The sequence below is a fragment of the Buceros rhinoceros genome, unplaced genomic scaffold, assembly GCF_000710305.1.
Source record: "Buceros rhinoceros silvestris isolate BGI_N320 unplaced genomic scaffold, ASM71030v1 scaffold2750, whole genome shotgun sequence".
Lineage (NCBI taxonomy): Eukaryota > Metazoa > Chordata > Aves > Bucerotiformes > Bucerotidae > Buceros > Buceros rhinoceros.
Window position 1 is genome coordinate 45,320 of NW_010387739.1, and position 20,674 is coordinate 65,993.

Below are 20,674 nucleotides of genomic sequence, written 5' to 3' on the forward strand. Positions count from 1 at the left end.
AGTGTCTCCAATTTTTCAGTGGTTCTACCAAAAAGTCCAGCAATTCTTAAATAACTAATGTTACCATAAACTGCAGTTTGTGCGTAATTTTCAGGCTCAGTCTTCCACGGCTGCAACTTCCTTCCACTGGATCTTGATCTGTCTTTATCTGTAAAATTAGGCGCTGTTTCGCTCGCAGTAATCTGCACCCTATGGGTGGATTTTTGTGCTGTAACACATAACATATTCATGAACTTCACTTTAACAAACTGAAGGATGGAGCTCCTTCCACACTCGGGCAGGTCTTCCAAACCTTGACTCATCTTTGCAAGTCTTTGTCTACCTTTTCCAGCTTGGCAACGTATTTTAGAGCTGTGGATACGGGATGTAGATCCATCAGTTCATCTTGCTCTCCATGATATGCAGGAATCCCACCACCTCTTTCTGTTCAGTTAGCGCTTCCCTATGAACAAATTTTTGGTTCACCATCTCAGCTTCCTTATCTTAGAGTGAGCTTCCACGAAGTGGTTACGTTGAAAGATCTCCAGGTCATCTGTGGGGTTGTGGCTTTATCATTTCTCATCTCAAAAGTATGATCTGTACTCCCTGTGTCTTAAGTCCTTGTGTCCAATGGGTTAATACACATATTGCGATTGGCCCTTTACAACTGACCTGCCTCCTCTCCAGGATTTTAAGGCACTGCACCTCATTCCAGCTCAGCTCTGAAGAAGTTGAATGGTTTGGGGCTGAAGACAGACCCCAGCAGAGCAGTGAGGAGGGCGGGGTGCTGGGCAGCTCGCTCTGCTCGGGCTTTGCAACCTGGATGGTCATTTGCTGCCTGGAGTGGTCAAAGACCTGCCATTTGTGGAGACACCACTCCGCAGGGGAGGCGAGTGACTTCCTTACCAGCTTCCTCTTCAAGAGGAGAGGAAGATTAGAAGTGGTTCCTGTGGCTTTGAGAAAGAAGCTGCTAGTTACTGCATAATTCAGGTTTTTTCCTCTGCTGCCCTTATGTTTTCCACCATCAGTGAAGCGTGGCTTCTGCCAGGGTACTCGGTTCTTCCCTTGTCAGTGGAGAAGCGCAAGTCACAGAGCACCTAGCTAGTTTACTCACAGAATCGTGTAGGTTGGAAAGGACCTTTAAGATCACTGCAGCTTCCCAGGCTTCTGAAGGAGGACTGAGCTGCTTGACAGCTAAAGATTTACACCCAGCCCTTGGTGCTGCAGTCTGGAGCCTGCGCTGCTCACAGAGAGCTCCTTTCTCCCTACGATAAAGCTGTCAGAGGCTCAGTGTGAGCTCTCTTTGCCTCTCCCGGGCCAGGGTGGACGCGGCTGTTGTGTTTGCCACACCGCCGTGCAGGTGCGAGGTTTGGACGCTGCACAGAAAATGCATCCAGCAGCTGGTGAAGGATGCACCAGAGGAATTTCTCGCTTTCCTCCAAATGGAGCAGCAAGACAGGCTGTGCAGCAAAAGCATTTTGCAGCTTGCTGAGTGCATCACCACTGGGGCATGATTAATGAGGGCCCAGCTGCAATGGGACGGACACGTGGCTCAGATGGACACAAAACCGTCACAGCAGTGCCAAGAAGTCTTCAAAAAGGTGCACGTTAGGCAGGTCTTTGAATAACCGCTTGCAAAAAGGCAACGGAACAGCAGCTACATGAGGAAAGGCTTGTGCAGGAACAGCAGCCCTGGGAAAGAATAAGGACTCAAGGTGAACGGTGCAGCAGCAGGGCAGCACTGGTCCTTCCATCCACACGGGATCCATCACAACAGCACCACTGACAGGTCCATCTCCCTCGATCAAAACTGAACTTGAAGAGTATTTTAATCACATTAGGAAAGAAATACATTTTTAAGAGAGCTACTGACTGCAGAGGGAAATAGAAGCTAATTGGTTTGCAAAGGACCCAGCAGCCCAGGCCAAGTGCCCCTGATGGGTGAACTATGGGTCAACTGGCAGCTATAGGCACAATCTCAGCAGTTTGTTACATGTCTTATGGGCTCCTCCTGCCTGGCATTTGCCAGGGACTGGTCAGTGAAGTGGTTTCACGTCCCTGTTACAAATTCATAACCAGAGGGGACTGTTACGCTGATCTGTTCTCATCTCCTGCTGACCACAGAGCAATGGCCACCCAGCCCCTTCTTTATGGCTAAAGAACAGATCCTCCAGCAAGATGCTAAATCTTCGCCTCAGTGTTCTATTTGCCCAGAATCCTCCACGATTAAAGGCTGTGGGATAAACTTTGCACTTTGCAAGGGGGGAGCTACCCTCTGCTTCCCTTTGAAGGCCCTTGTTCTGCCCCCATGGCCCCATGGAGCTCCATCAGTGCTGGCACAGGGAGGCTTTGCACTGTGCATGGCAAAGGTGCCCCAACACCCTTGTGGGTACTTGGCCAGGAGCATTTTGGGGTGTGCAGGGTGTGCAGTGCGGTGCCATTCACAGAGGGATTTTCTCAAAAAAAAAAAAAAAAAAGGCGAGGGATTAAACGGGGCGTGCAGGGTGTGCAGTGCGGTGCCATTCACAGAGGGATTTTTTCAAAAAAAAAAAAAAAAAAAGGGCAGGGGTATTACAGTGGCTTTCTGCTACCCATCCTTCCCAACAAAAATAGTGTGAGTATCATGAGCATGTCTGATTCACATGAATAATTTATGCAAAGTAATATGTTCCTGATACCAATAAACAGAATAAATACAACTCCCAGAGACCACATTACCAACTAGAATTCATTTTTACACAGAAATAAAACTGTTATGATCAAGTAAGGGGAGAAATAATCTCCATCCATAACACTTCCTTATTTCTTCATTGTTTTATTTGTATCTCCGTACAGCGTACGATCCATCCAGCTGTCCCGGGGATGCCTGTGAAGCCGTTCCAGCAGGTATTAGATTAATCATTTCTCATCACCCAACATTGTTGGAGGCTTTTCTTGTTTCGCCTGTGACATTAGATCACTTTTAGCAACAAGCGGAGACGGATTTAAACACATTTTCTCCTGCAGCTACTGAGATAGAGTCTTATTTGTAAAATACATATTTTCGCTGATAATTTCGTACCGGTTTTTGCTGCTCAAGGCATAAAACCCCATTATTGGACACCAGTCTGAATTCAGGAGCTAGAACTCCTTGAAAATGCTCTGTGACTGGTTGGTTGGTCTGATTTTTGCAGATATTTTTTCCATTCAGGTCTAAACTGTCTTTTCTCATTATTTCCCAGCTTTTACCATTTTATCATTCACTAAATGATTTGAGAGCTCCACAGAAACATTTTGATGCACCATCTACTTAGCAGTGCTGCTCCTACGGCCATATTCTGTGGGCAGCCCTAATATCCCACCTTTCACGTACCAGCTCTTCTCCTGAAACAGATGGGGGGAAAAGCCTTTACTGGGTAACTACTGCTTTTTCTCATTGTTCAAGTGATTTTCTAACGCGTTAGCAGCCCTGAAGAGCACAGACTGGGCAACAATCACCTGAAATTCATGTACTTTCATTTCCGACAGGAATTTGGGATTGTCAGTAAATAGGTAAAAAAACCCTGATTTAATACTTCACAATTTTTTTAGACTTAGCTGGCCAGATTACAGCACAGATTACAGCTGCATTTACTAAGCAGCACAAATTAGCTCCCTCAGTGGGAATCTCTCTCACGCTCAGCATGGAAAACATCAGGTCCCTTCGGAGGGGAAACACCTACCTCTGCAACTCTTAATTGCAACTGTTAATTGTCAGGCTGGAAGTGCTGCCTGGCTACAGACCAGAGCTGGAGACACGAAGGGAAGGTGAAAAGAGAACAAAGGCAGCAGGCAAGTGCAAAGCCTGTGCGTTGCAGGGGGTAGGGTGGGGGCGGGCAGCGTGGGGCGCAGCGGGGCCCTGGGCAGAAGGGCCAGTCCAAGCAGAGTTTGGAAACGCAGCAGGTTGCGTGTGGAAGGGCTGAGGTTGGAGACAGAGGGTAGAGTCAGCGGGGGGATGAGCCCAGAGCGTCCACTCGCAGGGCCATGGTCCTTGGGGGCCCTGGCGCATCCGTGCTTTCTTCTCCTCGCGCTCCTTCAAGCTGCCGGCCAAGTCTGGGGTCACTCTCAGGCCACCCCTCCAAGGGTTTAATCACACTGGGGGAGATAAATGTGTTTTAATGATGGAAGCTGCAGCGCTAGGGCAGGATTTGCTGAAGAGAAGGGATGCTGTAGCAATTATCTTGGATGCTTATCAGGGAACCTGCAGCTCTTTACCACAACGTACAGGTGTTGGGAATAAATTTAATTTGGTTTGTCTCCATCATTAGTCTGAGAAAACTCTTCCAGAACGGCTCAGGGAAATAACAACACTAAAACTGCTAAGAAAACTGAAGAGATCTCTGATTGTTTTTTCAATTACTGTATTTTCAGGAAGAAAAGAAATCACTGTACAATTACTTTCATATGAAGATTTCATTTTCCCACACAGAGTGCAGGATTTTCCCTCTCATTTGATCTTCGTGCAGTTCAAAAACATGTGCAAGTGGAGGAGACCTTCTCCTTTTTCAAAGGCAAAGCTTAGTTTTTAATTATTCATGATTTCATAAAGAAAGCTACCCCTGGAAAAGGTTTGACTTTATCTGGTGGCGTGAGCTGGGAAGCCAATATCCACATGGGAGAAGTTGAGTTTTCTCCATTCTCACAGGTTTTTCTGCAGCTAAAGAGAAGAAAAATCCACACGCTCAACTAAATGCACTTTAAAATATTGTGAAGTTTTGTTTCTCAAACATTTTGCTTGAAAATAAGAGCAGGGAATTAAAAAAGTAATTGAAAATTAATGTCACTCCTTCAAAATTGATTTCCTTCAGAGAAACACTGTTGCCTGAATAAAAAAAAAAAAGATACTTATTTTTGGAATTTTTTCACGCTACTCCAATTAACACCATCTAAACAAGTCGTTTTGTTTCTGAGTATAGGACAGATCTATAGCCAAATCCACACACAGTGGTTTATCCCATTCCTATGGCATGGGATGGGGATCTTTGCTGTCCTCCAGCAGACGGGATGTCACCATTTAAAAACCCCCAGGGCAGATTTCCCGGGTGAAGCGTATTCACGACCCATTTCAGCACAGAAGGTCTATTCTTCTCAGGCATTTGCTGATACTACCCCTTTCATGGAGTGCTTGGGAAAAATAGGTTTAACAGGTCCTGCCATGAATCTGCCCCCCTTTTTCTTTCCTTCCCACACCTGCCTGAGGACTGTACCTGGACCTTCAGCCACAGGAGCACTGCTGAAGTCTTTGGCCCTTCCAACACCCGATGGTACTTGCAGTTTGACCTTGTGTTCCTCCATACCGAAGTTGGCATCTGGATATTTTTATCTTGAAATAGGTACTGAGATGGTTCGTATGGGTGGTCTTCCGGAAGCCTCTGGTGCTCTGGGTTCCTCCACAAGGAGCAGCTCAAATTTGGGTAGCTACCTTTAATTCCTCAGCTCATCAGTAGCACTGGGAGGATATCAGGGCTCTGTGGCCCATAAATATCTATTTTATGTGCGGGATGTGTCTGGTCACGGTGTCTGGACAGTCCCACCATCAGAACAGGGGCTTCTGGGCCAGTGTGAGCATCACACACACGGTCCCTCCTGGGATTTGGTTTGTGTCAGAATTCAAAGCAGCCTTTCTCGCTCCTTGAAAGCAGGATCAAATCCTCCCTCCCTTGAGCTATTCCAGCAATATTCCACATAAAAAAAAAAAAGGAGGAAAACCCCCATATTTGCCTGTGGTTGTCTTCTAAATAACACCCCCACCTCCCCAACCCCCCCATTTCTCAGGAGGCTTGGGGCTGCTGTCTCACCCCCAATCAGCTTTGGAGCTGCTGGTAGGATTCTTCCTTTCTTTTCATCTCCTTTGGAAAAATCCCCCTATTGTAGGAATTTGAAATGTTTACATCTGCTTATCTTCCCTCTGGTCGCAGGCTTTGTATAACATTTCAGCTCCCTCTTTAGCTGCATCATTAGGTCTGCACATATCATGGAGGAAAACCTTCTTGCAGAGCTTTGCCTCTGAAGCCAGCCCAGCACTGGTGCTCTGGTGAGAACCTTTTCCACCTTCATCTCCTCTGGCCTCAGCTCCCTTCATTTATCGTGGCAGCTTGAAAAGATCTCACACCTTTGTTTTATTAAGCCACCTGCATGTCAGTGGCTGTAGCCAGACACCGTAACTCCCACACCTCTCCGTGTAAGGGAGGTGACGTTCCCTCTAAGGTCTGCACAGACAGTTCCTGTCAAATATGATGTTTCTACTAAAGTTTCTAACTTTCAGAAGCACTTGCACCATTTCCTTTCCAGGCAGCCACCTGGCAGCTGCCTGTGCTGAAGACCTGCATCCATGACAGCAAGTGGCACTTTCTTTCCACCTCTGCTGTTCGGGCAAGAGTGGAGATCCAGCCCGAGCCTCAAAGCTAAGCAAGTTGTGTCTCACGGCACATGATCTCCCTCATGAGACATTTATCACCTCCCCCAGAGCAGAAGCTGATTTAAACCACAGCTGCAGAGTGCAGGGGATCCGGGTGCCCTGGTACAGAACTTCAGCCAGAGATGGTCTTGCTCACGTTTAAAATTGAAATGACGCAGACACGGGGCAGCCAAGACAAGATAGACTGTCTGACTCCAAGGCTACTTCTCTAACTGCCATTGGGTGCAGCCAAGCTGAGGCTGGAGCACTGGCTCCAGCGGGTGTTGTGCTCCTTGACCCCACTCCAAACGGAGTGACCAAGAGCTGGGTTCAGTTGGCTGCTGACCTGCTCCCATGGAACTGGGTCAGTGTCTTGCCATTCCCCACCCCAGAAAAAAAAAAAGGTTGTCTTATTGTCTTAGGGGTTTGCATACAAAGTCATTCCTTTATTGTCTTCAGGAAAGCTGCCCATGACACGGTTGTTTCCTTATGTACCTGTAAGACCTCACTGTGTGGACTGGTTTTTACGTTCATTCAACTTATTTAGTATTGTGTAAGGCAGGTGAGGTGGGAGACCACTTCAAGGACAGGAACTGAAATTTCAATTTGCGGTGAATCTTCATGATACACCGAGGAACACCTCTAGAGTCCTCTGCATCTATGCAGTCATGCCAGAGCATTCCCAGGTCCTGCTTGTCATCTTTGTCCCCACAGTGATGTCCAATTGGGTCCTGCCCCGATACTCACTCCCTTGGAAAGAAAACTCAAAGGCAGTTGAAAAGCTTGTGTACATTTGACTTCTATCTCTTTGCCCCTCGAGCTCCTGGCACACCAGGTCTGGGTCCTCCAGTGGGGACTGTGTCAAACCCAAAGCCAGGACCAGTGCCCACGGCAGCCTGAGGTTGAGTGTGGTGTCTGGGAGAGCCTGTCCTGGTGCATCCATGACTGATGGGAGCCCCTCGCAGTGGCACCACCAACGACATGTCTGTGTGGGGTACCCTGGGCTCTGCCCTCTGCCTTGTCCCAGAGCACACGCTGTCACATGGCTCAGCGCCAAACGCCCCTCCACAGCCATCAGGCAGGAATTTAGGGGTTGAAGTTACATGATGACGCGTGCCTAAGGAGAGCTGCATCACCTTAACAGCCAGGGGAACACAGCGTGGTCCAACGCAGAGGGGTGGCAGTGAGGCTGCGACGCCCCAGCTCGGTGGGTGTTCAGATCAATGTGCTTACAGCACACGGCTGTTGCCTGCCCACCAGTAACACCAGTTATGCTGCTCAGGGAGATGACAGTAACCCCAGGGCAATGATATTTCTTGGGACTCGCTCAGCAGTGAATATCAAAGGAAGAGCATCTTTCCACCAGTCCCATGGGTGTCTTATATAAAAGCTAAAATTACCTTCTCTACCCCGTCCTTGATTCTCTTAAATCCTGCCTCAATTTGCTGCCCTGGGAGTGGTGGCCAGCACCCTCCCCTTCTGCAGATCCTTGTGGGAGCTGGTGACTTCAACAGCTCGCGTCTGCCCCGCACCAAAGCAGCTAACACTCATCTGCCTGTGCGAAAACACATTTTAATTGAGCAGCCCCGCTCACCCAGGAATTTAGCAAAGTCTGGAGAGATGTTTGCTTTTATCTGCCTGTGCCATTCTGCCGGTCTTAACGTTCCCTGCAAATTTTAGATTTATTTTTAGATAATTGATAGAAATGTTGAGAAGTACAAAGGCTTCACTGTTTGCTTGAGATCCTGACAGAAACGTCCCCATTCAGTGACAGTTTTGTGTTGATTACTAGTGTTTTGTAGTCTGTTGTCACTTCCCAACCCATTTAACATGGATTAGGTAATGCCCAATACTAATGTTTAAAAACAGAATATGATGTCAGATCCCTTGCAGAAGCCCTTTGTGGGTTATACCTGTCAGCTCCCTGCTGGGGCAGACTTCAGTGCCATGAAACCCAACTATTTTCTCAGCGTGTCCTGCTTTATTCACGCCATACACAATGGTCCTTGAACCTCATGACCAAACAGCAAAGAAGCAAAATTCAGACTTCAAGGTCCAGGAACCTCAGTCCAAGCAATAATTCACTCTGCCCTGAGGACTGGTGCTGCTGTATTCCCAGTCTCAGGGTACTCCAACACAACCTTTCCTGACCTCCTCCTGCTGCTTTTTGTTCAGCATGTGCCTACGATGCCACCAGCAGAGTGAAGGGGTTACCCACGGGGAGAGGGGAAAGCAGCTCTGCAGGGACCACGCTCAACCACAGCCCTGCTCCCCAAAGTCATCCTGGCTCTGACCCTGGGAGCGCCGCAGCATCAAGCGATGCCTGATTCATCCCCGAATCCCTCTGTCCCGCTCTCACTGTTCCACCCACCTGTCAGGGTGGAGGGATGAAGGCAGCTCTGATGGCCTCCTTCTGGCCGCCTGGTCTGGGCTCCCCGCAATTAATTCTCCCTCCTGTCCACTGACTCTTTACGGGTGTAAACACGGGGCTGTGCGAGCGCTTGGCAGCAGCCCAGGAGGAGCTCGATGTGTCGGGATGCAATAGGCGCTGTCAGCGGGGATTTTTATTTCTTTTTTAATCATCAAGCCCAGCAACAAACACACCTTTAATTAATTCCTCTGCAAAGTTCTGCTGAGCTTGTGGCCTCCAACTCTTCTGGGAGGCTAATTAACCTGGTCCTCTCCTTCCGTGCTCCTTTCTCAGGGTTGTTGGTTTTCACTTGTTGAATCCTAATGCCTTTCACTGGTGTAACAATCTGCGCTTGTTCACCAGACGCCTCTCGCCCCCGGTGCACAGGCTACAGCTCTTTCCTGCCTATATGAGCTCATGCTACAGCTGCTCGAAAAACAGCCCAGCTCACACTTCTTTGCAGGAAAAAATTGACTTCTTGCAAAATCCCCCTTCAGCGTTGGAAAAGGAAACCGCCCAGGAATTTCAGTTTTCCACTAAAATTTTCAGTTTTCAAGAGCTGTTGTGGTTTTTTTCCTGTGAAAGCTGAAGTGCTGTGGAACATGTTCCTGTGTCGATGTTTTCAACAAAAGCTTTGGAGAAAGAAGCCAAACTGATATCTGCACAGATAGAGACGTACGCAGTCATTTTGGGCAAAACCCCATTTTTGGGGGGGAAGGGCGGACAGGACTGTTGCACCTGGCTCCATCTTAATTGAAATCCCATTGATTTCGGGCATGAGGCACCCAGGCTGTTTTCAACATGCACCTCCAGACTTGAAAAACATTCCATGACGCTGAAAAAGAGAAGCTCGTGAAAGTATTGAGAAGTTTGGGGGACTCTAAGTCTTCTTGTGACTCAGTTCCCTGAGGTTGATGTAGGAGTACTGAGCTTTCCAAATTGCCCCAGGAAGTGACAATGGGGGACAAAAATGCTTGCAAAGCTTCAAGACCCTGATGTGCACCATGAGCCAGTGGCCATGGAAATGCTGGATGCAGAGGTGTGGGGTTCAAGGGCAGGGGGATGAACTGGCACCTCAGAACCAGGGAGTCAAGTTTGGGATGTGGCATCATGGTAGGATACGCCCATGAGCCCGGGGACAATGACCCCCATCTAGGAGGGACTTCAGGGATTTCACAGTAAGCCCAGCAAGTGGCATGGGAAAGGGCAGGGCGGATGCGCTGGGACCTTTCTTCTCCTCCAGCATCCCTCTCCTCTGGCTGGCCACTGGTGAGATCACTCTCCCGAGGGACAGAACCAGAGGAGGAACCAGACCAGTGTCCCTTGTCCTCAGCAGAGCTCTCAGAGCTGGGGTGGGGGGAGAGGAGATGGCCTCCGACTGACTCTCTGGGGGACCGCTACCTAAGTGCACGCTGCTATTTCCAAGCTTTTGCTTCCACCGGAGAAACCTGAAATAGAATCAGTTTAACAGATTTTTTTGATGAACACACAGTTTTCCTCTTTTCAGCCCTCCTGAGGGAAAAAAAAAAAGAAAAAGCCAGTGGAAAAACACTGACATTTCTGTTGGGTCCAAACTCTTCTGGCCACTTAATGACTCAAAGATTATTTGCACGTTGGTATCATTTACACCACTCTCATTAGAGATGGCTGGGAAGAGCTGCCTGACAGCTGAATGTTTGGGAAAGTAAAGAATAGAAAAAACACAGTTTGGGGTTTCATTTGTTTCTTTTCTCTCTCTTTTTTTTTTTCTTTAACTTGTGCAGCACCCTCAGAGCAGTCAAATCATAGAAATCTGTTTGCTAGAAAGGAGGAGTCTGGGAGTGACTTTCCCGCAGTTTGCTGCCAAATCCCATACGTCTCTTGAGCAGATTAGAGGGCAGAAGGACCAAATTCTGCTCCCCAGAAGCCCTTCTTGGAAAGCACTGCCTACCATGGTGTTAAAATAATCTCCCTGTTTTACACGGGTCTTGAGAACATCCAGGACCGACTGGGAAGCTCTCAGAGACCTTAGCAATAAGCACCAGGCCATTTATTGTGCTATATTGAGAGCAAGGCTGGATCAAACAGGCCATGCATTAAGCGGTGCCTGTGGAAAGGAGAACAGAGCCATCGTTCCACCCCGAGTGCTCTCCAGGCTGAGTGAGGTGAGGCCGTCTGGGAAAACTATGAGATCATTTAGCATCATCTGAGGGCATTCGCTCAAGGAGCCTGCAGCAAGGCTGCATGGGGAGGCGGCCCTGGTCTTCCTACTTCCATAGCATTTGTTTGAGCACCTCCCTACCACAAGATTGCTCTTCAAGCCCGGCTTTCCAGCTGTCCATCATACCTGGGGGAAAAGAGCGCCTCCGAAATTGACTCAGACCTGCTAAATTCCACTGTCGGTGGAGACTAAACGCAAAGAAACAGTCTATAAGTGACTATCAGTTGTCAGCCTTATTCGGGAAAGATGCCTGTTGCTGCTCAGTGAAGGATTTAAACTCCCTGCATGTGATTTGAGGAGCCCTGGGTGAAAGTGCTGCAGTTTGTGTCCAAATCCCACTTCCGCTACCACCCTTTAAGACCACATGGGGCACATCACCCACTCAGACCCTCTGTTCCTGCCATGAGTGATGACAACAAGCCATTCCTAGAGAAGCCGAGGTCTGGAAGGGAAGTTCTGCACAGGAGCTGTGCCTCCCTTCAGAGCTCCTGTGACGCAGGGGCTAATGACACCCTTAACCTCTCTGCTTTGGCCAGGTTTTGCTGGTGTGGGTTGTGGCAAAGGATCAAAAAAGTCTCAGGAGTCCTAACGTAAGGGTATGCAGCATGGTCCTGGGTCTCAGGATACAAACACCCTTCCAGAGATTGGTCTCTGTTCCCTGGTGACCCTCCTATGGCCGGGGTAACACTTGGACTTCATCCTCCCAGGTAGCCTGCAGCCCCCTCAAAACAGGAGGCAGCACTGAGCGCAGTGGCCGGATCTCAAGTGAGCTGACACAAGACAAAACAGACCTGGAGGAGGGAAGAGGGGGAGGACAGACTTAAAATAAGAATGTTGGGGAAAGCAAAAAAAAAAAAAAAAAGAAAAAACCCACCACACGCCCTCTGAAACTCGCATGCTTTGGAAATGTGTGAGCTTCTCTGAGGCTGCAGCGATGACAAAGAAGGAGCCCTGGGGAACGGGTCTAGGGAGGGGGCCTCCATGGAAATGAGAAAGCCCCGTGTACCAGCACGGTGTCGCTTTGCAAAGGCCCTGCAGGGGCGGAGGGGGTGCCAGTTATCCCATCACAGCGTATTAGCGCACTTTGTTTCTATATTATTATCCTCCTGTTGCTGGGGCCATTAAAGACTGTCTCTAAATAGCTCGGCATGGTGATTTACTAATTGAGTTAACTTGGCTGCAGCGGCTCTGGTGCTGAAGGATGTGGTTTGTGATTAGATAAGACCGTTGCCCCTCTCAAAATGAACAGTGCATTAAGAGGTTTTTCTAGGTCATGCCAGACTGCTCGGCGCAGCGCTCAGGGTCCGTGGCCCCAGCCCAACACAGACAGTCATTACAGCTAATGAAGGTCTGTGCTGCCTTTCCCTGAGGAGACATGGAGCCTCAGAAAAACTCAGGAGCATCTTCAGGCTGGAATCAGTCTCTTCTGCCTCGAAGTCCGGGGAAGGCCAGCTCAGGCTGATTGGACCTTCCAAGCCCTGCTGCACAGTGAGGGGTCCCTATGCTCTCAGGGGAGGCATTTAGATCTCCCCACAAGATTAAAACTGGCTTGTAGACCTCCGTTCAAAGCACAACAATGCTGTGGCATGAAGGTCTTTCAGAGCAAAACCACCGGTCCCTCCCCTGCATTTTCCTTGCTGTTTCTCTCCAGCTGTGCCAGCACCATACTGACCCTGCCCAACTGGCTGGCTCAGATTGTTCCTCACTAGGATTCATCTCACATGCATCTCCCAAGTTGTTGAGGACCAGAACAGATCCACACCAGGGAGGACCCAGCATCTTCCTTCTGTCTCAGTTGTGCAGCACTTGGTGCACAGAGCTCCTGGGCTTCCCACAGGAAAGTCGATGGAGCTGATGGTTCTCACTGCTCTTCCACACGGGTGCCAGGAGTGTTAGGTGAGGAAGGCCTTGAGTTCACATGGGGGCCGGCCTCCTCGGATCTCTACACCAGACAGCACTGTTCACCATTTATTTCCTTGGCAGGAAGACACAAAGCTCCATGGGCCTTATTCGCGCACTCTAGAAGCAAGTTGGTGATGCTGAGGTCCCACAAAACCTCAAAAGCTGCGCCACTCCGTAGAAAGAGTCAGTCCAAAAGGAAAATAAGATGGCAGCATACCGGGATGTTCATTTGTTTCTCAGACCCTTGTGTCCTCCAGCTCAGACTGACAAAGAGTTTGAGCCAGACCCTATGTTTCCAACGTTGCAGAACCCAATACCAAGGCATTCTTCTTCCCTCAGTAGTGCTGATGGTTACACCATTGCCTACACCATGACCCCAAAGGAGGAGGCCAAGGGAACTGCAGAGGACAGGCATGGGAGAAAGCAGAGGTGAAAAAGGACTGAGAACAAACCATGAGGAGAGACCACAGCACCCAAGGTCCTGGAGGCACCGTTCCACCCAACCGCTTTCAGCCATGGCGATGCATTCCAGAAGATCTCCCACCGGTGAGCAGCGCCTGCGTCACACCTGCATTGTTCAGATTGTTGGCAGCGGCCGAATCTGCCCTTCTCAAAGCACGGAGGGGAGCTGCAACACATCAGAGGGGACAAAGCTGCTCTCCTCGCAGCTCGAGAACTGGCCAAGCGGGCGGACTGGAACATGAAATAAAACTCCATTTAACAAGAAGCCTGAAATTCTGTAAAAAGTGAAATCATCTCGGATGGAGCCAGGTTCCCCCCTGTCAGCCAAAAGCTTCAATTGGCAGCCAGACGAGCACCTGTCAGGGCTGGGCTGGAGTCATTAGCAAGATCAGAGTCCTGGCAGAACAGCGGGAGGCTGGACGAGATGACCTAATTTGCGTCCCTTCTAGCTCAAAAAAGCCTGTGATGTATTTTTAATGAAGCACACACAATAAACTGCTAACATAATATTAGAGGCTCACTTCAAAGCTCAAAGAGTCAGGGAAATCAAGGTGAAAGTTTCTGAATTCATCATTATTATGTGCCACTCATCTTCACTATGACAACCCCTGGGCACACAGGGTGCTTCTCTTCCAGGCTTTGGTCCATGGTTTGGAGCCCATTCTCTTTTTTTTCCAAGCAAACCAGAAGGAATCTGGAAAGTATAAATCCCTTATACATACACGCATTGCTCCAGCACCATAAAAGGTTTTGCAAGCAGCAAAATTGAGTGACTTTGGAGAAGGTTGAGACCAAACCTTAGACAAGCTTCAGGCCACCTGGGTTACCTGTTGTGCTGCTGGCCCTTTGTTATCAATATAGCTGTAAGGCTTCTGATTTCATGAGATGTGTGAGGGAGCAGCAAGAGCTGAGTGACCCCTCAGAGAAGGCAAGTCAGGAGCTAAGCATGATTCCACAGCTGGAAGGGGCCCCACTAGCTGCAGCCTGTCCCACAGAACCTGAGTGAGGAAACAAGAGCAAGAGACGGTGGCCACATCCAGCCAAGAGTCCACATCATAAGACAACACCTCAGCAATGAGGGAGGTCCATGGTGAAGCCAGGAAGTCAATCCAGAGGTCAGGTCCAGTGATCACCAGGCAGGTCCACAGTGAGGTGACAGGTGGAGCCATGACATCAGCCTGCAGCCAGGGTTCAGAGTAACAAGGCTCTGTGGCCAGTCATGGGCATGACTATGGTTGAGCTGCAGACCAGCGCTCCTCCAGCATGGCTCTGACAGGGGCTGAAAGCACCAAGCTAAACACAAATAGAGCTCCTGGCCCATGCTGTGCGTGAAGACTCCAAACAAGGTTGGTTAGGGCCATTAGGACCTGTTTGTTAACTCAGGGCCCTGGAAAGATCTACGAGCTGCTCCAGAGGTACAGAAACACACAAGGGAAAATGGAGTGTCAGTGTGTCACCGTTTTCATCTTCCCAGAACTAAGGCCTCTCTGGCAGGAGAAAACAGGGGTTTTTGTCCACAAACACGCATTTCTTGTGGGATGGGCTCTGTTCTACTCAGTGGTTAGAGATAATCTCTTAGGTTGTTTAAAGACCACAGCTCTGGTGGAAATAAGTGATATATTCCGAGGGTGGAAACAGAGCAGAAGTCGAATGCTCCTCTGACTGCACCTAAACATTCCTGACCTCTCCAGCTTACAAAAGCTGGCCAAGACAAACTGGTCAGAGACCAAAGCACCCCTCAGGTCCAGCCAAACCAGCAACACTGCAAGAACTTACCCAAGCAGAATCCAGAGGACTTTGGTATTGAACCCCTCTGATGAGCTATCGTAGCTGGAAACGCTCCTACAAGTGACACACACAACCCCCAAACACACATGGTGAAGTTGAACATCCCGGTGTACTTTACACCCCACCCCAACAAACTGATGTGAATGACATATGAATGAATGAGACAAGGAGGTCTGGGAAACTTCACTTCAACACCCTTCAACCCCACCAGCCTCATCCCCGCAGTCCCAGCAAGGTCAGACTGGCAGCAAGGGAGGGGCAGCAAGGAGCAAAAAAAAAAAAAGCATTTAGCAAAATACAGCATTTAATAGTTTTCTTGGGAACCTTGCTAAAATTTCAGCTTTTTCTGCCCCAAGCAAATGGGAACATTTAGTCCCAGTGTCTTGAAGTCAACTTGAAATTGGTGGGAATGTCTGGCATGGCGGGGTGAGCCTGTTATCCAGCCTTGCTGCGTCCTGTTTGAGTTGGTCTCTCATTGCCATGCAGAAATGGATCAAGCCTTCCAGGTAACCTGGTGTTAATTCCACTGCGGGGCGGTGGGGAGGATGGAGACACCTACTGAACAAGCAGAGTGGTTGATGCCTGTCTCGGTGTCAGGACACTGAGTGGCTGTTTGTCAAGAAACAAGAGAGCGTCGCTGGGATATGTAAGCACTTGTAACTATTACATAAAGCACTTTGACTAAGAACCGCGTGCGAGAACTTTCCGAGACGGCTGCTCTGCTAATACAACCACTGGCTCTTCTTGACATTTCTGCAAACAACTTATAAATATTCCATGGGAGTGGCTGCTCCTGCTGCCACCGTTGTTGCAGTTTGAATGGAAATACAGGGGGAGAAAAGAGCAGCTCTGCCCTTCTTAAGCAAGAGTGTGGCTAAATGTGACGCCTCAGTCACCCACTCCGGGGCTCTGCTCCAGTTGAGCATCCTCCCCTTCTCCTGTGGAAGGAGAAGCTCGGGTCTGTGTGAAGATGCAGCACAGTCTCCCACCACCAGCCCCTCTGCACCCAGATGGGCGCTGGGAAAGAGGTTAAATGACTCAGCCAAGGTCTTGCACTGTGCTTGTGACACTGCTGGAGATGGCAGCCTGGCCAGAGCTGCGTCTGTTGCTTCACCCCAAGGCTCAGATGCTGAACACAGAGTTCCTCAAGCAGTGATGGGTCGGGGGAAGAGAGCTCCGTGCATATTTGGGGGCTGTCCATGATGGGTGCTATTGAAGAAAGATGCTGTGCCACTCCTTCCAGACACAGACACGCCGATGCACAACATGCCTTCCTGCTCACGGGCTGCAGGGAAGATCCCCGGCCTGTTGGGGTGATGGGAGGGATCACGCAGCAGACCTGGTGAGAGATGCTGCCATGCTCCCAGCAGCTTGCACCAGGGACAGGCAGGACCACATCAGCTGTTCACGCCAGGAAGCTCCTGGTCTTTCTGTAGAGGTGCTGGAACGAAGTGCACTGGCGTGGCTTGTGCAGAAAGCAAAGCAGGGTCTTACAGCTCAGGCAGCAGCAGCCACACACTCGGTGAGTTGCAGGAGTGCTGGTTTATACCCTCCTGACCGTGACCAGCCAAGAGGTCACTGTTCCCTGGTGCAGTGTCACTGTTATAAACTGTCAGCTGCTTGCTCACATGGCTCAGTCCAGCACTCCCTCCTCACACCAGATCTTGCAGTCGTTCCCTTTCTGCATCAGACCCAAGTGATAATCCTCAAAACCAGCCACAGAACAACAAAAGCCAGTGGGAGCCATTCACCACCACTCCACCAAGGAGCTGAGCCATGTGCAAGCCACTGCCAGCCGATCCGACCCACAAATAAACCGCTGCAGATGGACCCTGACACAAGTAAACCACTGCAGATGGAGCCACCCACCTCCGAAATGCTGTGAAGAAGCCCAGCCCGTGAGTCATCCCAGCTACTGCGCCGGAGTTGGTGCCATGAGGAGTGCAGCAGCCTATCAAAAGCTATGATTTCATCCCAAAAGATGTTACTGTTTTTGTGCTTGATGACAGCTGGGCCTTTTTGGTACCTGCTGACCTAGAACAAGTCTTTCAAACTGTACTGAAGGTGGGTCATCTCAAGATTTGAAGTGCCTCGTCGTTTAGTGAGTGGGCAGTGTCTACCTTTATTTTCAAATGGAGGCTTTGCCAAGTCTCCATTTTCCCTATTTATAGGTGCCCTGGGAAGCAATTCCATTAAGCCTCAGCATTCCCCCATGCAGTGCCCTAGTTACAGCACAAGTCAAGGGGTCCCTAATTAGTGTTTCTGTCCCCAGCCAGGTTCAAATGTTTGGGCTTAGCTTTATAGAGGAGGTCTCTTCATAATTTCATGGATTCCTTGCCCTCACCATGGTAGTAGACAGAGTTCATGCTATCTCTGGAGCTTCATCAGCAATGGTGATACCATGGGCCAATATTATCCCTAAGAAACCTGTGCCTCTCACGCCTGTTCTGCTGTCCAGCCCCATCTCTCAGTGACTCTGGGTTTATTTATCATTTTCTGAGTTTGAGAAGGAGGCAGAATGGCAATAGCTCTTCTCCCTCACTCTCTAATGACAGGGGACTAACTCAGAAATGCAGCTTGGGTGTAGAAAACCTAGAAAGCCTTTATGATATCTCTGCATCATGTTTGTTTACAGCAAAATTCAGCAACTCAGATGATCTTTTCCATGTCAGAGCAGAGAGATGAGGAAACACCTTACTCACAAGGTTTAGGAGATCCTGTTTAGGAGCACAGACCTCAGCCCTGTGGAATCACCAGCAGCTGAGCAACTTGAAAAGGAAAGTCCTCTGTCTCAGGGGAAAGGCAGGAGAGGCAATGGCAACTTGCGTTTTCTCTCACACCCAGAGAAGGAGGGGCAAGAGGAGAGGAAAGCAGCTGCCACCAACACATCTGAGGCAACTGTCGGCTCCTGAAGTCCAAAGCCAAGAGAGAACACTAGCTCTGCCTGAGCTTGTCTCCCCCAGGGCATTGCGCTTCTCCTAGATCCTAGTGTGCTACGAGCAGAGAACAAAGCGACCAAGCTCCAGTGCCTGCCCAGGGTCAGCTTTGGCTGGTCTCGTCCTGCTCCCAGCCTCTGCTGGTCATCTGGGGAAGTGTTTCCAGCAAGGTTGATTCAGCAGCTGTAGTGATGAGGTTTAGACCCAGCCCTGTGAGGGCCTTTAAATGCACAGACCTAGTCAAGCTCACCTTTTGAGGTCTTGGAGGGGATCTGGACAGGGGGAGTGAGGAATCCTCAGGAGACCACACCTTACACTAGGACTGCGTGAGCTCCATGTGTCAGACCATCTAAGTCCCTTCCAAGGAACATCTAGGATTTCTTATGAACCATGCCATAAGGGGGTTTCTTTCACACTGCATCACCACTGTCTTCCTCCCTGCTTGGATCAAAATAGATCTTGCTGATGGAAATGGCGTCAAAGCCGCAGCATCCCTGTGTAAAGTTCTGATCTCAATGAATCACGATTAACCATTAAAAAAGAAAAAGAAAGCTTTCAAAACCATTTTGATGAAACCACTTCTACGTAAAACATGGCCAAGTCAGATGTCGCACCTTGGCAACATGGCAGAGATGGGGACCTCTGCAGCGAAGGTCACCATACCTGTGTCAGGCACCTCATTTAGGATGGGACAAATCACCACCTGCGGTCATGAACTTTCGGGCTTCACTTCCCCATCCATGGGCAGAGGCACAGCCCCCTCTCTCTGTCCTGTGCATGAGGATGTGAAGAGGGAGGGAGGGGCAGAGGATGAATACATTTCACGTGTTGCCATGACAAGGGGAGGCAGGACTGTCTCCTTGGCTAGCTTGGAGCCCAGCAGTGCTTACAGATGGACTTGAAAACCTGGAAAAAGTGTTTATCTCTTGGCACTGTTCCTGCTTGTTGCAAAGGCAAGTGTGGAGCTGGCAGCAAAAGACAAGTGTGGACAAGCTGAGACAAACGTCAGTGACGCGAGCATGAGCACAATGTCCACCACTGCTTTAAGGCCTGAGGTTCTACTGTGTCTTCAACAGCATACACTGCGTTATCGAGTGTCTGTGTGACAATACACAGGGGACACCGCCTGCTGAGTTGTGCAACTGTGCAATGGGGAGCCCATTCTTCCCAGGACGGCATGGACTGCATCCCTCATCCACCCAGAGCCATTCTGGCTCCTCGCCATTGACTTTGTTTACTTGATTTCACTCCTGGCATCAAGGACTTGAGCAGAAAATTAACTGTGACTTGCACAGCGAGGAAGGAAGAGAGAGGAAGTGTCATGAGATGGGGAACATGAGGTCCTGAGCCCTGCTGGGTAAATCCCATTTAACTCAGTGACATCTGAGCGTAAAACGGGTCTAGGAATATCTGGAAGACTGGTGTCAAGCCCAGCAAAGCACAAAGCAGAAGGAACACCGCCTTCCTCTGAAGTCCTCAAATAATCCGTAACCTCCCCAACACCAGAGCTCACCCTTTGGCTCTTCTGACCTTCTGCAGGTGTTTCTGCTGTCTGCTGCGTCCCCTTCTTCAATAACTTGTCATTCAAATGGCCTCTAATGCCTGCAAACACGGAAACTGGCATCTGGACAGCAGGAAATCTAGGAAATTAGCACAAGGGACTCTTCTGGGCTCGTGGCCAACCTATAGTCCTAGGAGCCACTGAAAGCATAGCAGAGAGAAGCTCTAGAAAGCAGGAAGAGTGTCACTGGCTTGGCATGAAGTCCATTCGGGATAAGCGATAGTAATGCACTCGTCTGCTTCGTGTTAAGCGCAGGGAGCCTCAAAGCCAGACTCCCAGGCACAGATGAGCCCAGGTCTCCGCTCTGCTCAGGGCCTGTGCAGTTGCTGTGGGGAAATGCCACAACACGCAGCTCTTCTCTTGTTGTTTAAGCTCATCCTGGGTTTTGTCACCTCATGTGTTTTTCTCACACCCACAGCGCTGCTGGCTTCGGTCCAAGCATTTTGACCACAAGACTCACTAACTGCCATACCAGGGAGACACACGGTGTGCCCTGGACTGTGACCAAAACCAGGGTTTCCGCAGCAGCTTGTCACAGCATCCAGCAATTCTCCTTCTGGCTTTTCTATGGGCTTTGGAGCGGTGCTGACCCCGTGGCCAAGCCAGGCTGAGTGCCCTCTGCTGCTGTGCTTCAGCTTCAGGTGTATGTTTGAATTCCTCAAGAGTTTGAACAAAGCTGTGGGATGAGCAGGAGAGGTCAGGGCCTGCTTTGGGCTTCCAGGACCTCAGAAAATCCTTTAGCACTGGCATGAAGGGGACAAATCCCAGCAAGTGCGGCAGAAAGCAGAGGTCACATTCTGATCACTCACCTGCGTGAGCGGGCGGGTGCACACACAAACTGGACACGCATGCAGGCTCACGGCCAGGGCTCTATAGCAGCTTCCCCCGGCACTGAGGAATCCCAGCACAGGGCACTGACCTTTTGTTTCATCCTTTGAGCAGGACAAGGTATTTGCACCAGAACATGCCTGGCTGCTCTGCAGAGGCTGGGGGGGGGGGCGGGGGGGCGGCGGGGACCGTC